General features: G+C 37.1%; 1 non-coding gene across 1 annotated transcript; it reads right to left on the bottom strand.

Moving 5' to 3' along the window:
* Nucleotides 1-580: 580 nt before the first annotated feature.
* On the bottom strand, nt 581-706 carry LOC111751356 (U6atac minor spliceosomal RNA). Its single transcript, XR_002786437.1, has one exon. It is a non-coding gene; the product is annotated as a U6atac minor spliceosomal RNA (small nuclear RNA).
* Nucleotides 707-18,255: the final 17,549 nt, after the last annotated feature.

The following is an 18,255-nucleotide window of genomic DNA, read 5'->3' as shown; positions in this document are numbered from 1 at the left end:
TTCAATGCTGTAAGAGTTTGTTTTATGTATTTTAGGGCCCTGTCATTGATTGTGTAAATATTTATTATGGTTATGTCTTCCTGGTGCCTCATACAGTGTCCTTGCTTATCCTTTAAGGTGGATTTTGCTTTAAAGTCTTTTTTGTCAGAGATTAATATTGCCACTCCTGCTCTTTTTTGGTTATTGTTGCTTGATATATGTTTTCTGTCCTTTGAGTTTTAGTTGTTTATGACTTTGTCTTATGGTATGTTTCTTATAGAGAGCATATAGATGGATCATTTTTTTTTTTTTTTAATCCATTCTGTCTCTTTACTGGTGCATTGAAGCCTATTGCATTCAGTGTAATTATCAATAGGTATGAGTTCACTACTGTCATTTTGTTGTATTGTTATCTTTTGTGTGTGTGGTGTTGACAGTTTCTTGGTTCCACTTAATCTTCTGTGCTGAGCTCTTTTTGTTTATGTATATTCTTTTCATTTCTTTCATTATTGTTGATTTTGTGTTTATTGAGATTTTATGTTTTTCTTCTTTTTTATTTTGATGGGTAGATTCATTAGCTTTCTTTGTGGTTACCTTGAAATAAAAACTGTAGTTTGATACCATAAAGTAGGTAGCAAAGCCTTAACCCTATGCATGCTGTAACGCCCAATGGTTTCCTCCGTCCTTGTCAAGGGGAGTGCTAAACTTCTCTCCTTTCATACAATACTGCTTCCATTCACTATTGATCCCATTACAGTCATGCTTTTCCTCTCCACTCCACCACTAATCAGTACAAAGCTGAATCCATGATCAGTTCTCAGACTGTATCTTACATGACCCATCAGCATCATTTGACACAGTTCATCGCTCCCTCCTCCTTGCTACACTTTTTTCACTTGGCCTCCAGGATATCACACAATTCTGGTTATGATCCTGGTCAGTACCTATTCCCCTCTGCTCCCCTTCACTTCTGTCCGCATCACTGAACTCAGCTTCTCTGACCTCATTTCCTATTGTGCTTCCCTTGTTTAGTCTGACCAGCCCCACAAGTTGGCCTCTTTGCTATTCCTCAAATATATCAGGTGAAGAGGCCTTATCATTGCTGTTCTCTCTAGCTGGTATGGTCTTCCCTCAGCTTCTTCAAGTTTTTGTTCAAATTTCACATAATCAGTGAGGCCTTCCCTGATCACCCCATTTAAATTTGTAATATCCAGCATGCTTAAACTTTCTATTTCCATTAATTTTTCTCCTTGGCACTTAGATTCTTCTAACATTCTACAATATTTACTTTTTTAGTTTCTTTTAAGTCTCCTTTTTGGCCAAAATATGGTCACCTTGTCACCCAAAAGTCATCTGATAGTCTTCTGAGGCTCAGCAAGTGGCTAATCTCTATATATCTTTGATTCCAGATGCCTGGCACATGGTAAGCATTTAGCATAACTCTGTCAAACTAAATTAAGCTATTAACCTTACCTCCTAGCATATAAGTTAAAATAGATGTCACTACTGAGGACAACAGTATGTTAAAAAAAAAAAAAAAACTAAGACACACTTAAGACCTCAAGTTAATGGGCAAAATATTTGGTAATAAAGTTAGAATATGAAGTTTACAACAGATTGCTCAGAGCTGGTTTGGCCAACATACAGACCATTTCCATAAAGACAGCCCTCAAATCATGAAGTGTATCAGTATTCTAGGTAACTAAGTGGGTAAGAGAGTTACAACGTAGGATCCTAGAGTTTCTGATTCTCAGTTGCTATAGTCCCCACAAGCGGTTTTCCCTTAAATTCTTCAAGTGGACACAGTCATTTTACAGAAGTCTAACTTACAAATAATTATAAGACAACACAAGCAGCAGGACCATCTCATGCCAACTAATGACTACACGACAGGCAAGGCATGACTGCTGTACAAACCCAGATGAGAGCTGGGGCCAAACCATTAAACTCATGTTAAACTAAAGTCCCTGGCCCTGAGCGCCCTATGACTCCAGAGCCTGAGATTTTGTAAGAAACATACTAAATACAGAGACAAGTATAAACACTCTAAAAGACTCTTTATACAAATGCCTTTCTGTCTGAAATCAGAACTCCAGAAAATTAAACTTCATGTTCCTATTTCAAAAAAAAAAAAAAAAATCCTTAAAAAGACATTCAAGAGTTAATTTGAAAAGAAAAAAAAAAAAACAGGATTTCATACAATATAAAGAAATTACTGCTTGACTTTAATACGTATGCTATTGTCTGCTCTTTTCTGCTTAAAATGTTCATTACAATGGCATGATCCCTTTATGATACTTTCTTAAAAATTCAAGATTGGCAGCTTCAGAGATCTTTGGTGTTGAGTAATTTTTTTTTTTTTTTCCCACAAAGCAATGTACTCATTGAGGGCTGGGTTAGGAGTAAATGACCTGGCTCTATGATGTCAACACATTGCCATAGAAAAAGGAGATGAGAAGCCATGTTCACTGGGCTTTAGTTTCAAATTTAAATATATGCAATGCTTGTCACAAGGAAACTTTTCTGTGCAGAGACTAGCTAGCTGTTCACCACACCTTTTTTCTTCTCATTTGGCACACAACTATACCACATTTCCCAGCCTCCCTTGCAGTTTAGTATAACTGAGGCCTAGTCAATGGAATATGAAGGTAAGTGATATAAGCCACCCCCCAGCCCTAAGCCTATTAAAATATGTCCCTGAGCAATGCCAGCTTCCTGCAGGTGGGTACAGCAACCTTAGGCAGAACCAAAGATGGGAGGAGCCCAGGGCTCTGAATCACTACTTAGAAGAGAGTTGTCTATTGAAAGAGAACCAATTTTGGACATTACACAGATGACAAAATAAACCTTTATTAAGTTCATTTGTTATAGCTATTCACATTACCTTAACAAACACTGTATCATAGTTCATAATGACTTGATGAATAATTAAATTACTAACAACTAATCCATTTAAGGTAAGCAACTGTATACCAAGTTCTGACATCCACTGTGTCTAGCATTTAAATCCAACAGACTAATACTAGAGTCTGCTTTCCAATATCTAAAGCTATGTTTAACTTGAGGTGTCCATAAATAAGATAAAAACGAAGACTTCGGTTGCTATTGTTACTGTTAAATAAAAAAGTTTTATGGCCTTTTTACTGCTGATCCAGTTTCCCCCAACCCCAACAGTGGAGTATCCAGAAGCAGCACAAAGAAAGGGAAAAGTAAAAAAGCTAAAAGAAACAGGAGAGGGCCCATTAGCCATACGTCAGACCTGAGCAGGGGAAGGGTAGAAGATTTGGATTGAACATAAAATTGAAGTTCTGGATAGGACTTTTTAATGACTAAAAATATCTTAATGATCAAAATGAGGAAAAAAGGGAATAAAAACAGATGGAGCAAACAGAAAACAAAAAGCAACATGATAGATTTAAATCTAAACATAGCAATAATCACATTAAAAGTAAATTGTCTAAACACCCCATTCAAAGATTGTCAGATTCGATAAAAGACCACAACTCAACTACAAGCTGCTTACAGGAATTACACTTTAACAAATCAACACTCAGGAATAAGAAAAATGACATTACTACAAATTTGACAAATATTAAAATAATAATAGGGAAATGATTATGCCAATAAATTCAACAACATAGAAAATGAAAAAATTCCTTGAAAAGCACAAACTATCAAAGCACAATGAAGAAAAGAAAAAAAAAAAGATAACCTGAATAGTCTTATAACTATATCAAAAGTTGAATTTATAGCTAAAAGTCTTCCCACAAAAAAAAGTCCTGATTTAGATGTTTTCACTGGTGAATTCTACAAAAGTATAAGAAGAATAACATCAGTTCTACACAAACTCTTCCAGAAAAGGCAACCAGTTTGGAAAGGAATAAGTAAATCTGTTGTTATTTGCAGATGACATGATCACCTATGTAGCATTTCTATATACTAGCAACAATTAAAAAATATAATTTTAAAATATCATTTAAACTAGCATCAAAAAAATGAAATACTTAGGGATAAATCTGACAAAAAATATGCACGACCTCTACACAGAAAACTAAAAAGCACTGCTGAAAAAATTTAAAGAAGACCTAAATAAATGAAGAGGTATACCATGTTACTATGTTCGTGGATCAGAAGACTCAATATTGTTAAGATGTCAACTCTCCTCAAATTGATCATAAAATCAGTGTACCCAACCCAGTGCTGTTAAGTCGATTCCGACTCATAGTGACCCTATAGGACAGAGTAGAACTGCCCCATAGAGTTTCCAAGGAGCACCTGGCGGATTCGAACTGCCGACTCTTTGGTTAGCAGCTGTAGCACTTAACCATTATCCCAATCAAATTCTTAGCATGTCGTTTTTTGTAGAAATTGACAAAGTGATTCTAAATGTCAATATGGAAATGTAAAGAACACAGATAAACAACTTTGAAAAAGAAGTCAAAGTTGGAGGAATAATACTACCTGGTTTCAAGGCTTATTATAAAGCTACAATAAACAAAACAAAGATACACACAAAGATAGATAAATAGAATGGAACACAGAGTCCAGAAATAGACCCACACACATAGACAGCTGATTTTTAACAAAGATACAAAGATGATTCAAGGGAAAAAGAATATTCCTTTTAACAGGGTGAAGAAACAATTGGGTATCCATACGCAATGACAACAAATGGACTTTGATCCATACCTCAATCCACATACAAAAATTAACTCAAAATGTATCATAGACCTAAATGTAAAAAATAAAACTACAAAACATCTAAATTAAAGCATAAGAGAGAATCTTACATGATCTGGTGTTAAGTAGAGATTTCTTAGATACGATGACAAAAGACAGATCCCTTAAAAAAACATACGAATTTGACTTCATCAAAATTAAAAACTTCTCCTTTTTAAAAAACACGATTAATAGAATGAAAGACAAGCATAAGGAAACCTCATAACACCAAACATAAAAAGAAAACATTGAGGATAGAGAAAAAAGAAATTATCATAAAGAAGCACTAGACTAACAGCTAACTTCTCAAGGCCCAGTGGAAGCCAGAGGCCAGTGAAAGGATATCTTCAGTGTGCTAAAGGAAAATAACTTTCCAAAATTCTACACTCAGTAAAAATATCCTCCAATTATGATGATGAAGTGGGGGTAAAGGAGGGCATTACCTAATGATTAAGGGATCAGTTCTACAAGAAGACATAACAATCCTTATGTGTATGCACCGAACAACAGGGCACCAAAATACATGAGGCAAAACTGAAAGAACCGCAAGAATAACTAGACAAATCCACTGTTATAACTGAAGACTTCAGCACACTTTTCTCAGTAACAGACCCATTCATCAGACAGAAAATTAGTAAGGATATATTTGAACTCAACAGGCTCACCAATCAATTGGGTCTAATTGACTTCATTCAACAATAGTAGAATACACATTTTTCTCAAACTAACATGGAACATTCACCAAGATAGGTCACATCCTGGACCATAAAACACACCTCAACCAATTTAAAAGTACAGAAACCATACAAAATATGCTCTCAGACCACAATGGAAGTAAGCTAGAAATCAATAACAGAAGGACAGCTAGAAAATTCCAGAACATTTGGAGATTAAACAGTACACTTTGGAATAACACATGAGTCAAAGAAGTCTCAAGAGAAAATGAAAAATATTTTGGACTAAATAAAAATGAAAATACAACTTACATCAAGGCTTGTGGGTTACAACGAAAGAAGTGCATAGAGGGGAATTTATAGCATTAAATGCATATATTAGAAAAGAAGAAACATCTAAAATTAATAACCGAAGTTTCCAACTTAGGAAACTAGAAAAAAAGAAAAGGAGCAATGTTTTTTTTTTTTAAGCATAAAGCAAGCAGAAAAAAAGAAATAATAAAAATCAGAGGAGAAATTGATGAACTTGAAAACATGAACAAAATAGACCAAATCAAAGAAAACAAAATCTGTTTTTTTAAAAAGTTCAATAAACTTGGTAAACCTCTAGCCAGGCTAATAAAGAAAAACAAAAGAGAGGAGGAGAAGATACAAATTACTAATATCAGATACGAAAGAGGGGCTATAACTCTGATCTCATGGACATTAAAAGAATAAGAAAATTATGAAGAAGCATATGCCCACAATATGATAACTTAGATGAAATGGACTAATTGGTTCAAAGGTACAACCTTTCAAAACTCATACAAAGAGAAATCATCCAAATATGTCCATATATATTAAATAAATTGAATCAATAATTAATACTCTTCCAACAAAGAAAGCATCGGGCTCAAATGGTTTTAAATTGGTGAATTCCACAAAAACATAAGGAAAAAATAATACAAATTCTCTTTTATCTCTTCAAGGAAATAGAAGCAGAGGGGATACTTCCTAATTCATTCTATGATACCAGCATTACCCTAATATTAAAACCAGGTAACATCATTACAAGAAAGGAAAACTATAGGCCGATATCTCTCATGACCACAGATGCAAAATCCTCAACACAATATTAGCAAATTGAATTAAAAAAAAAAAAAAAATGAACAGAAAGAATTATATGCTGTGACCAGGTAGAATTTATTCCAGGTATGCAAGAAAGTTTAAACATTTAAAAATCAATTAATATAACCCATCGTATCAACAAAAGACAAAAATCATATGAATAAATGCATGGTAAAAACTCTCAGCAAACTAGGAATAAAGGGGAATTTTCTCAACTTCATAAAGAACGTCTACAAAAAACCTACCACTAACATCGTACTTGTGGGAATAAACTTGATGCTTTCCCCTTAAGATCTGGAAAAAGGCAAAGGTGTCCCCTTGCCCTACTCTTATCCAATATCATACTTGAAATCCTAACAAACTCAATAAAGAAATAAAAGGCAATCAAATTGGGAAGAAAGTAACAGAACTCTCTTTGTACACAGATGATATGATTGTCCATACATAAAATACCAAAGAATCGACAAAGCACTTCCTGGAATAAATGAGCATTTATTGCAAGGTTGCGGGATGCAAGACTAATATACAACAGTCAGTTTTTTTTTTTTCCATTACACTACCAATGAACAACTGGAATTTGAAATTAAAAACACAATATCCTTTACATTATCATGAAAAACTGAAGTTGTTAGGAGTAACAAAATACACACAAGATCTACATGAGGAAAATTACAAACTTGATGGCAAAAACATCAAATAAAATCTAAATAAATGTACAGATTATCCACGTTCATTGATTGGAAGACTCAACATTGTTAAGATGCCAGTTCTTCCCAACATGCTCTATAGATTCACTGCAATCCTAATAAAAATCCTAGCAAGTTATTTTGTGGATATTGATAAACTGATTTGAAAGCTTGTATGAAAAGGCAAAAGACCAAGAATAGATGACACAATACTGAAGAAAAACAAAGTCAGAGAACTGACACTACCCAGCTTTGAGAGTTACTATAAAATTACCTACCATCTGTCTGTCAGTTTGTCATACTGTGGTGGCTTGTGCGTTGCTGCGATGCCTACAGAGAAGACCAGTTAATACGACTATTATTCAAATTTATGCAATAACCACTAATGTCAAAGATGAAGATATTTACCAACTTCTGCAACCTGAAATTGATCAAACATGCAATCAAGATGCATTGATAATTACTGGTATTTGGAATGTGAAAGTTGGAAACAAAGAAGGATAAGTAATTGGAAAATATGTCCTTGGTAACAGCAATGATGCTGAAGATCACATAATAGAATGTGCAAAACCAATGACCTATTCATTGGAAATGCCTTTTTTCAACAACATAAATGGTGACTATACACACGGACCTCCCTAAATGGAATACACAGTAATCGAATTGATTACATCTGTAGAAACAGTCAATGGAGAAGGTCAATGTCATCAGTCAGGGGAAGGGCTCTGGTTGACTGCAGAACAGACCATCAGTTGCTCATATGCAAGTTCAAGTTGAAGAAAATTAAAACAAGTCCATAAGAGCCAAAATAGAACCTTAGGTATATCCCACCTGAATTCAGAGCTATCTCAAGAATAGATTTGCCTCACTGAACACTAATGACTGAACATCAAATTGTGGAATGACATCAAGGACATCATATATGAAGAAAGCAAAAGGTCATTAAAAAGACAGCAAAGAAAGAAAAGACCAAAATGAATGTCAGAAGAGACTTTGAAACATTCTCTTGAACACAGAGTAGCTAAAGCAAAAGGAAGAAATGATGAAGTAAAAGAGCTGAACAGAAGATTTCGAAGGGTGGCTTGAGAAGACAAAGTACAGTGCTATAATGAAATGTGAAAAGACTTGGAGATAGAAAGCCAAAAGGGAAGAACATTCTCAGTATTTCTCAAGCTGAAAGAACTGAAGAAAAAAATCAGGCCTTGAGTTGAATACTGAAGGATTCTATTGGCAAATTACTGAAGAACGGAGGATGCATCAAAAGAAGATGGAGGAAAACACAGTCACTGTACCAAAAAGAATTGGGCAACATTCCCCTGTTTTAGCAGGTAATATATGATCAAGAATCAATGGTACCGAAGGAAAAAGGCCAAGCTGCACTGAAGGTATTGATGAAAAATAAGGCTCAAGGAATTGACAGAATAACGACCAAGATGTTTAAACAAACGGATGCAATGCTGGAAGCGCTCACTTGTCTATGCCAAGAAATTTGGAAGACAGTTACCTGGCCAACTGACTGGAAGAGATCCATTTACCTGCCCATTCCAAAAAAAGTTCATCCACTAGAATGTGGAAATCATTAACATCATTAATATATCATTATAATATCATTAACATGACAATCAAGTAAAATTTTGCTTAAAATAACTTAAAAACAGTTGCAGCAGTACATTGTCAGAATTCAAGCCAGATTCAGAAGAGGATGTGGAATGAGGGATATCATTGCTGGTGTCAGGTGGATCCTGGCTGAAAGCAGAGAATACCAGAAAGATGTTTACCTGTGTTTTATTGACTATGCAAAGGCATTCAACTGTGTGCATCATAACAAATTATGAATAACACTATAAAGAATGAGAATTCCAGAACACTTAATTGTGATCATGAGGAACCTGTACATAGACTAAGAGGGAGTTTTCAAACAGAACAAGGAGATACTGTGTAGTCTAAAATCAGGAAATGTGTACATCAGGGTTGTATACTTTCACCATATTTAACTCATCTGTATGCTGAGCAAATAATCCAAGAAGCTGACTATATGAAGAATGGGGCATCAGGATAAGACTCGCCAACAACCTGCGTTATGCAGATGACACACATTGCTTACTGAAAATAAGGAGCACTTACTGATGAAAATAAAAGACTACAGCCTTCAGTATGGATTACACCTCAACAGAAAGAAAACAAAAATGTTCACAACTAGACCAATAAGCAGTATTATGATAAAGAGAAAATACTGAAGTTGTCAAGGATTTCATTTTACTTGGATCCACAACCAACTCCCGTGGAAGCAGCAGTCAAGAAAGGCAAATCTGCTGCAAAAAAAAAGACCTCGTCAAAGTGTTAAAAAGCAAAAATGTCACCTTGAAGACTAAGGTGCACCTGACCCAAGTCATGGTATTTTCAATAGCCTTATATGCATGTGAAAGCTGGACAATGAACAAGGAGACCAAAGAAGAATTAATACCTTTGAATTATTGTGTTGGTGAAGAACATTGAATACATTATGGATTGCCAGAAGAACTAACTAATCTGTCTGGGGAGAAGTACAGCCAGAATACTCGTTAAAAGCAAGGATAGTGAGACTTCATCTCACATCCTTTAGACATGTTTTCAGGAGAGACCAGTCCCTGGAGAAGGATGTCATACTTGGTCAAGTACAGGGTCAGTGAAAAAGAGGGAGACCCTCAACGGATTGACACAGTGGCTGCAATGATGGGCTCACACATAGCAATGATTGTGAGGATGGTGCAGGACCAGACAGTGTTTCGTTCTGTTTTGTATACGGTCACTATGAGTCAGAGCCAACTGTACAGCACCGGACAATAACAACAACAACAAAAAAGCCAAACCCATTGCCATTGAGTCAATTCCAACTCATAGCGACCCTAACAACAATAAACCTACAATAATCAAAACAGTGTGATATTGGTGAAAGAATAGCCAAACAAACGAATGGAACAGAATAAAGAACCCAGAAATAGGCCCACTCAAATACAGTCAACTAAGCTTTGGCAAGAATCAAGGGCAATTCAATGGAGAAAGCATAGTTTTTTAAAAAGTGGTACTGGAACAACTGGACATCCACATGCCAATAAAATGAATCTTGACACTGACCTTACATTTTTCACAAAAATTAACTCAAATTGGATCACAGACCTAAATGTAAAATGCAAAACTATAAACTGTCTAGAAGGAAATATTAGAGAAACTCTAGGTGGCCTGGGTTTAGTGATGTCTTTCTAGATACAACACCAAATTCGTGACCTATAAGATAAAAAGTTGATAAGTTGGACCTCATTAAAATTAAAAACTTCTGCTCTGTGAAAGACACTGTTAAGAAAACGAAGGCAAGTTATAGATCGGGAGAAAATATTTGCAAAACACATATCTGATAAAAGACTTGTATCCAAGATACATAAAGAACTCTTGAAACTCAAAAATAAGAAACAAATAGCTCAGTTACAAAATGGGCAAAAGATCTTAACAAACACCTCACCAAAGAGGATATACAGATGGCAAGTAAGCATTTGAAAAAATGCTCAACATCTTAAGTCATTAGGGAATTGCAAATTAAAACAACTATGAGATAGTACTAAACCAAAAAAAAAAAACACCCACAAACCCATTGCCATCAAATAGAGTACAACTCATAACAGCCCCAACAAAATGGCTAAAAAAAAAAAAAAAACCTGACAATACCAAATGCTGGGGAGGGTATAACAGTTGGAGGCAAAGAAACAATTGGTAGGGTTGGTAGTTGGAATGTATGGCCTTGGTAATAGAAATGACACCAGAGATCACATGATAGAATTTTGCAAGACCAACAACTTCTTTGTTGCAAATACCTTTTTTCAACAACATAAAGGCAACTATACACGTGGGCCTCTCCAGAAGAAATACACTGGAATAAAATCAACTACATCTATTGAAAGAGACAATGGAAAGGCTTAATATCATCAGTCAGAACAAGGCAAAACAAACCATCAATTGCTCATATGCAAGTTGAAGTTGAAGAAAATTAGAACAAGCCCACAAAAGCCAAAGTACAACCTTGAGCATATTCCACCCAAATTTAGAGACCATCACAAGAATAGATCTGATACACTGAACGCTAATGACTGAAGACCAGACAAGTTGTGGAATGACATCAAGGACATCATACATGAAGAGAGCAAGAAGTCATTAAAAAGACAGGAAAGAAAGAAAAGATCAAAATGGATGTCAGACGAGACTCTGAAACTTGTTCTTGATCATAGAGTAGCTAACTCAAAAGGAAGAAATGATGAAGTAAAATCGCTGAACAGAAGCTTTCAAAGGGTGGCTTGAGAAGACAAAGTATTATAATGAAATGTGCGAAGAGCTGGAGTTAGAAAACCAAAAGTGAAGAACACAGTTGGCATTTCTCAAGATGAAAGAACTGAAGAAAAAATTCAAGTTTCCAGTTCCGATACTGAAAGATTCTACGGGGAAAACATTAAACAGCACAGGAAGCATCTAAAGAAGACAGAAGGAATACACAGAGTTACTGTACCAAAAAGAATTGGTCAACATTCAACCATTTCAGGAGGTACCATATGATCAAGAACCAATGCTACTGAAGGAAGAAGTCCAAGCTGCACTGAAAAAAAAAAAAAAAAGGCACTGGCAAAAATCGAGGCTCCAGGAATTGACAGAATACCAACTGAGATGTTTTGACAAAGGGATGCAGCGTTGGAAGTGCTCACTTGTCTATGCCAAGAAATTTAAAAGACAGCTACCTGGCCAACCGACAGGAAGAGATCCATATACGTGCCCATTCCAAAGAAAGGTGATCCAGCAGAATGCAGAAATTACTGAACAATATCATTAATATCACACACAAGTCAAATATTGCTGAAGATCATTCAAAAGCAGTTGCAGTAGTACCTCGACAGGGAACTGCCAGAAATTCAAGCCAGATTCAGAAGAGGATGGGGAACAAGGGATATCATTGTTGATGTCAGATGGATCATAGCTGAAAGCGGACAATACCAGAAAGGTGTTTACCTGTGTTTCATTGACTCTGCAAAGGCATTCGACTCTGTGGATCATAACAAATTATGGATAACATTGCAAAGAATGGGAATTCCAGGAATCTTAATTGTGATCATTAGAAACCTGTACTTAGACCAAGAAGCAGTTGTTCAAACAGAACAAGGGGACACTACATGGTTTAAAGTCAAAAAAGGAGTGCTTCAGGGTTGTATCCTTTCATCATACTTATTTAATCTGTATGATGACCAAATAATCTGAGAAACTGGACAATATGAAGAATGGGACATCAGAATTGGAGGAAGACTCATGAACAGCCTGCAATATGCAAATGACACAACCTTACTTACTGAAAGTGAAGAGGACTTGAAGCACTTATTGATGAAGATCAAAGATCAGGGCCTTCAGTACGCATTACACCTCAACATAAAGAAAACAAAAATCCTCACAACTGCACCAATAAACAACATCGTGATAAGTGGAGAAAAGATTGAAGTCGTAAAGGATTTCATTTTTCATGGATTCAAATTCTGCCCATGGAAGCAGCAGTCAAGAAATTAAACAATGCATTGCATTGGGCAAATCTGCTGCAAAAGACCTCTTAAAAGTGTTGAAAAGCAAAGACGTCACCTTGAAGACTAAGATGCGCCTGACCCAAGTCACGGTGTTTTCAATCGCCTCATATGCATGCGAAAGCTGGACAATGAACAAGGAAGATGGAAGAAGAATTGACGCCTTTGAGTTGTGGTGTTGGTAATTAATATTGAAAGTACCATAGGCTGCCAAAAGAATGAACAAATCTGTCTTAGAAGAAGTACAGCTAGAATGCTCATCGTTAACAAGGATGACGAGACTTCATCTCACATACTTTGGACATGTTATCAGGAGGGATCAGTCCCTAGATAAGGACATCACACTTGGTAAATAGCAGGTCAGTGAAAAAGAGGAAGACCCTCAAGAAGAAAGATTGACACAGTGGCTGCAACAACTGGCTCAAGCACAACAACGATTGTGAGGATGGTGCAGCACTGAGCAGTGTTTTGTACATGGGGTCACTATGAGTTGGAACCGACTCAAGGGCACCTAACTACAACAACAACATATTTGTAATAGGCAAAAATTGGAAGCAACCAAAATGTCCTTCAAAAGGTGAACAGGTAAACCTATGGTACACGTATACAATGGAATTGTTGTTATTGTCAGGTGCCATAGAGTCAGTTCCGAAGACTCATAGTGACCTGATGTATAACCTTGACTTCTTCTTAACTATGAATAGAAACCCAGAAGCTAAGGCTACGTACATTAGACTAAAAAAAATTAAAAGCTTTTTTATGATAAACCAAACCCTTTGCTGTCGAGTCGACTTCAACTCATAGAGTTTCGAACTGTCATCCTTTTGGTTAGCAGACATAGCTCCTAACTGCTATGCCACCAGGGTTTCCTTTTTATGAAAATATACTCCATAAAAAAAGATAATTGAAAAACTATATATGTGAGGAAAATATAACACAGATGATAAATAAATGTTTAATAAGACACCAAAAAACTTTTACAAATAGACAAAAGACAAGCAACCCAATAAAATAATGGGCAGATGTAATTCACAAATAAGCAAATCCAGTGGCAAACAAACAAATGAAAAGATGTACAAATTCATAAACAGTAACTGTGGATATGCAAATTATAGTACCAATGAGAGTATCACTTTATACCTGCAGGACACAGGCCATATCTGGGATGCACTCACTGGTTATTTTATTTAAACAATACAAATATATTATTGTGGTGCACACACAGGCTGTTCACAAACATCACATCCCCCGAACAGGACCAGAACACACAAGACACTCCCGAAGTGTTAACATGTGGAAAGCAGATAGCAAACAGTACACAGAAATCAGGGTTCACCCTTAAACCGCAGTTTCAAGGTGAGTAATCGGTGTTTACTCTTATGCCACTGGGCTGGCACATCTCTTGGCTCTGCCCCCTCGCCTACTGGTCCAGCTCTCAACCAGCATCTTGGGGACAGTCCTGGGTAGGTGTCTTTCGAAGCAGAACCGCTTTGAGGGCAACCTCAGCACAGGCTATACCCAGGCTCTGTGGGCCCCCTGGGCCTCTGACATGCCCCTTGCATCTCGGACAGGCCCCCAGAGACCAGGACAGGCCCCCAGCACCTAGACAGGCCCCCTAGCACCTGGGACAGGCCCCCTGGGCCCCTGACACGCCATCTGCACCTCGGAGAGGCCCCCCCAGCCCCTCGGACAGGCCCCCTGCCACTGCCTGAGCCCAGTGGTGGCCGTTATGGCGGCCCAAAGCATGTTATAATTCTTGACCCACTCCTCACAGAATTTTCTGCTGTTACTTCTCTGCTCAGCAGAGTCTGGCTTCAGTCTCTAGTCCTAGATTCCGCTGTTGTTTCTCCTGGCTCTGCCTTCTACCGGGTTCAGGATTTCTGTGGTTCTGGTGCCAGTTCCTTCTGATGATTTTCCAGTCTTTTATCCCCCGAGTTAATATGGGGTCGAAGGGGGGTCTTTAGCACAGAGCGTCTGTGTCCCTAAGGAGTGTGCTTACCCCTCTCCCAAGAGCAGCACAACCTGTTCTCTCTCTTGGACCTGAGACGTTCCAGTGAGGCTCCAGCTTCCTAGGCTTTTACCGGCCTCACCACGACCCTCCTGAGGTAGTCCCACTTAGTCGGGTTGGCCCTCACTTGCTGGCCTCAGGTGTAGTACTACTTTCAGAAACGGGACTGAAGCCAAATCAATCGTTCACTGCGAAGGGGTTCCACACCCGCAACACCCATCAGACTGATGAAAATCAAAAGAAGCCACCGTATCTATTGCTGGCTGGGAAGTAGTGAAAAGAACGCTTTCAGACATTGCTGGTGGAAATGTGAAGTATTACAGCCTTTGGGGAAAAATCTGGCCTGATTTATTATAACTAAAACACATTTCACACTTAGACCTACCCAGCACTAATATTCCTGGGTATTCCATAAAATAAAAGTATTTCTTTGTAAGGACATATGTAAAAAGTTATTAATTGCGGCACTGTTAATGGTAGTATAAGAAAGAGAAAAGCTAAAAACAAAAGCAAAGCCTGTCAATAGGGGAATGGCTCAAAAGAAAACTTCAGGCATTAAAAATAATGAATTGGAGCTCTACCAGATGACTTGGAGGGTTTTCAAATGAGGTATTGTTGAGTGAGAAAAGCAAAATACAGAAAAGCATGTAATATACGACCCTACTTTCATAAAAATCACATAAAACAAATATTGTATAAGTATACCATATGTGTATGAACATATCTTATGCACTATATGAGGATTATATGTTACAGATAAGGAAAGATGCATTCAATGCTGCTTTAAAGGCCACTTGGGGAGGGTGGGGGCAGTGGCATAGTAGTTAAGAGCTACGGCTGCTAACTAAAAGGTCGGCAGTTCAAATCCACCAGGTGCTCCTTGGAAACTCTATGGGGCAGTTCTACTGTCCTATAAGGTCACTATGAGTTGGAATCGACTCGATGGCAACAGGTTTTTTTTTTTTTTTTTTTTGGTGGGGGGCAGGGAGGCCGATCTAAAGGAAGGATCTAAAAGGAGGGTGGGGCAAACAAAAAGGAAAAAAAAATATTTGCAGTAAAAAGAGCACTCGATTTTAAAAGTACGTATTTGACAAAATTGTGTATTTATAATTAAAATGTGTATAATTTTTAAGTATCTTTAAAACTATGTACAGGCCTAAAAATATTTTAAGGAAAAAGACGAAAACATCAATAGAAAAACACTTTGCTTCTCAATGATGAAAGAAATCTAAGCTAAAATAATGAGATATCTTTTTTCCCTAGAAGATCATAAAATATTTAAAAAATTGACACCACCGAGTGGTTGAATGGATGTGGAGAACTAAACACTTTTCAATGCTTTGTAAGTGTAAGTTGTTAATAACCTTTCTGGAGGACACTTTGGCAATGTTTATGAAAAGCCTTTAAATAACCATGGTACGATCATATAGAAATGTCTGTAAAGAATAAGTATTGTTAGTAACATAAAGAAATTGTAGACAAATTAAATAAAAAAGATAACATATGTAAAAGTGTTCAGCACAAGCTTGGAAAATCACTCACACACAATAAATGTCTTAAAACAGGAGAATTAGTTAATCAGGTCCAGCCCAGGGAGAAAAAATGCTAAATTATTTAATAAATGGTACTTAAGACCGACCAACCAACCAACCGACCTGTTGCCGCTGGGTTAATTCTGACTCACAGAGACCCTACATGGGCTAGCGTCTTGGAATGCAATACTATGCTTTTTTTTTTAATGATAATGCAGATCTAACCTTACAACATGGACAGACATTGTGCACAGGATACTATTAAAAGAAAAAAGCAGGTTGTAAAGCAGTGTCTGTTTTTGAAAGTATATTTGTAACTATATTTGAGTTCCCAAAATATGTAAAGTAATGCACCAAAATGTTAACAGTGATTATTTCTAAATGGTGGGATTACTTTGGAAGGTTTTTTTATTTTTGTTTTTTATAAAAATCTATCTGTATTTTCTAATTTTTCCACAAGGAGAATATATTTTTTGTGTGTAATTTTTAAACTTTTCAAAATACAGTAAGGTGGATGAGTATTTGGAGTACAGAGCCAGGATTCCAGCTCCTTAGCTTAATAATAATGTGATATTAGGCATTGTGGTGTAGTTGTTAAGAGCTATGGCTGCTAACCAAAAGGTCAGCAGTTGAATCCACCAGGCACTCCTTGGAAACTCTATGGGGCAGTTCTATTCTGTTCTATAGGGTCGCTATGAGTCAGAATTGACTTAAAGGCAGTGGGTTTTTTTGGATTAGGCATTTTATTTAAAAAAAAAAAATCTATTGTATTATCTGTTGATTACATGGAACCAAAATAACCCATCTACTGGTCATTTCAGATCAATTGCCATTTCCTCTCCAGGCAAGGGTGGTGCATGGTGGCATCAGCTCATACTAGCAAAAATGTAATGTTACTCTAGCAGGTATTCAAAGACTGGATCAGACACAGGAATTTGTGTGGTTATTTTCAAACATCTCAGCACTTGACAGAACAGGTGTTAAGGGGACACTTTGTGTACGTATTTGCTAGGAAAGCATTCTCAGATTTCTTTTCTAACCATGGAAAAGATGATACATTAATGTGACTATTACCCCTACTTTCTGAAAACAGCTGAGCAACCAGATGCATGAAACCCACGTTCAAGAGAAATGAAGTCATGGGTAAGAGTCCCAAGCATTCTAGCAATGAAACTAAAGAAGTCACATAACCTACAAGTTCCAACAAGTTTTCCCAGGTCCACCATGTACTAATAAAACTTTTCTGAGGACTACTGAAAGATAATTCCAAATTCATACATCGTGACCTTTGGTCCAACTCCAAGAAAATACAGAAGGTCCAGTACATTCTGTACAGTACAGTTGGGGCTGTTTACGGATACAAGCGGTGCATGCACGAAATTAACTTTGGAGGATGAGTGGAAATTTTTGATCCACAGATGGAACGTAAAAAGGAGGAGAGGACACTCAGTTCTGGAACCCAAAGATTAAGGGAAAAACGAGAGAGAAGAGGGATAGATAACTCCACTCTCCTTGGGGAAGAGCAAAGGAGAGACAGTGATCCCTCTTATTTTCTTTCATATCGAGAAGCCTGAGCACTCAGGATGGGTTCAGTGTGAAATCAACTGAAAAAATGTAAGCCAGTTATTTAAACACGCCACGACTCAACTGCCATTTTGTTGTACCCGGGCACTTGGGTGCTACTACGGTGCTGGAAGACATGCCAGTGGTATTTCAAATATCACCAGAGTCACCCATGTTGGAAAGGTTTCAGAAGATATTCCATACTAAAATAAACTAGGAAGAAAGGCCTGGTGATCTACTTCCAAAAATTAGCTAATGAAACAGAACATTGCTTCGAACCTGTCATCAGGAGGGATCAATTGCTGAAGGAGGACATCACGTTTGGTGAAGTAGAGGGGTGACTGGGACACTTGACGAGCATAACAGCCACGATGATGGGCTGGCACCCAGGCACCCTGGCTCCTC

Source organism: Loxodonta africana, chromosome 17 (genome assembly GCF_030014295.1).
Source record: "Loxodonta africana isolate mLoxAfr1 chromosome 17, mLoxAfr1.hap2, whole genome shotgun sequence".
In the NCBI taxonomy this organism is placed as follows: Eukaryota; Metazoa; Chordata; class Mammalia; order Proboscidea; family Elephantidae; genus Loxodonta; species Loxodonta africana.
Note: the sequence above shows the minus strand (reverse complement) of the source record. Positions and strands in the feature narration are given on the sequence as shown.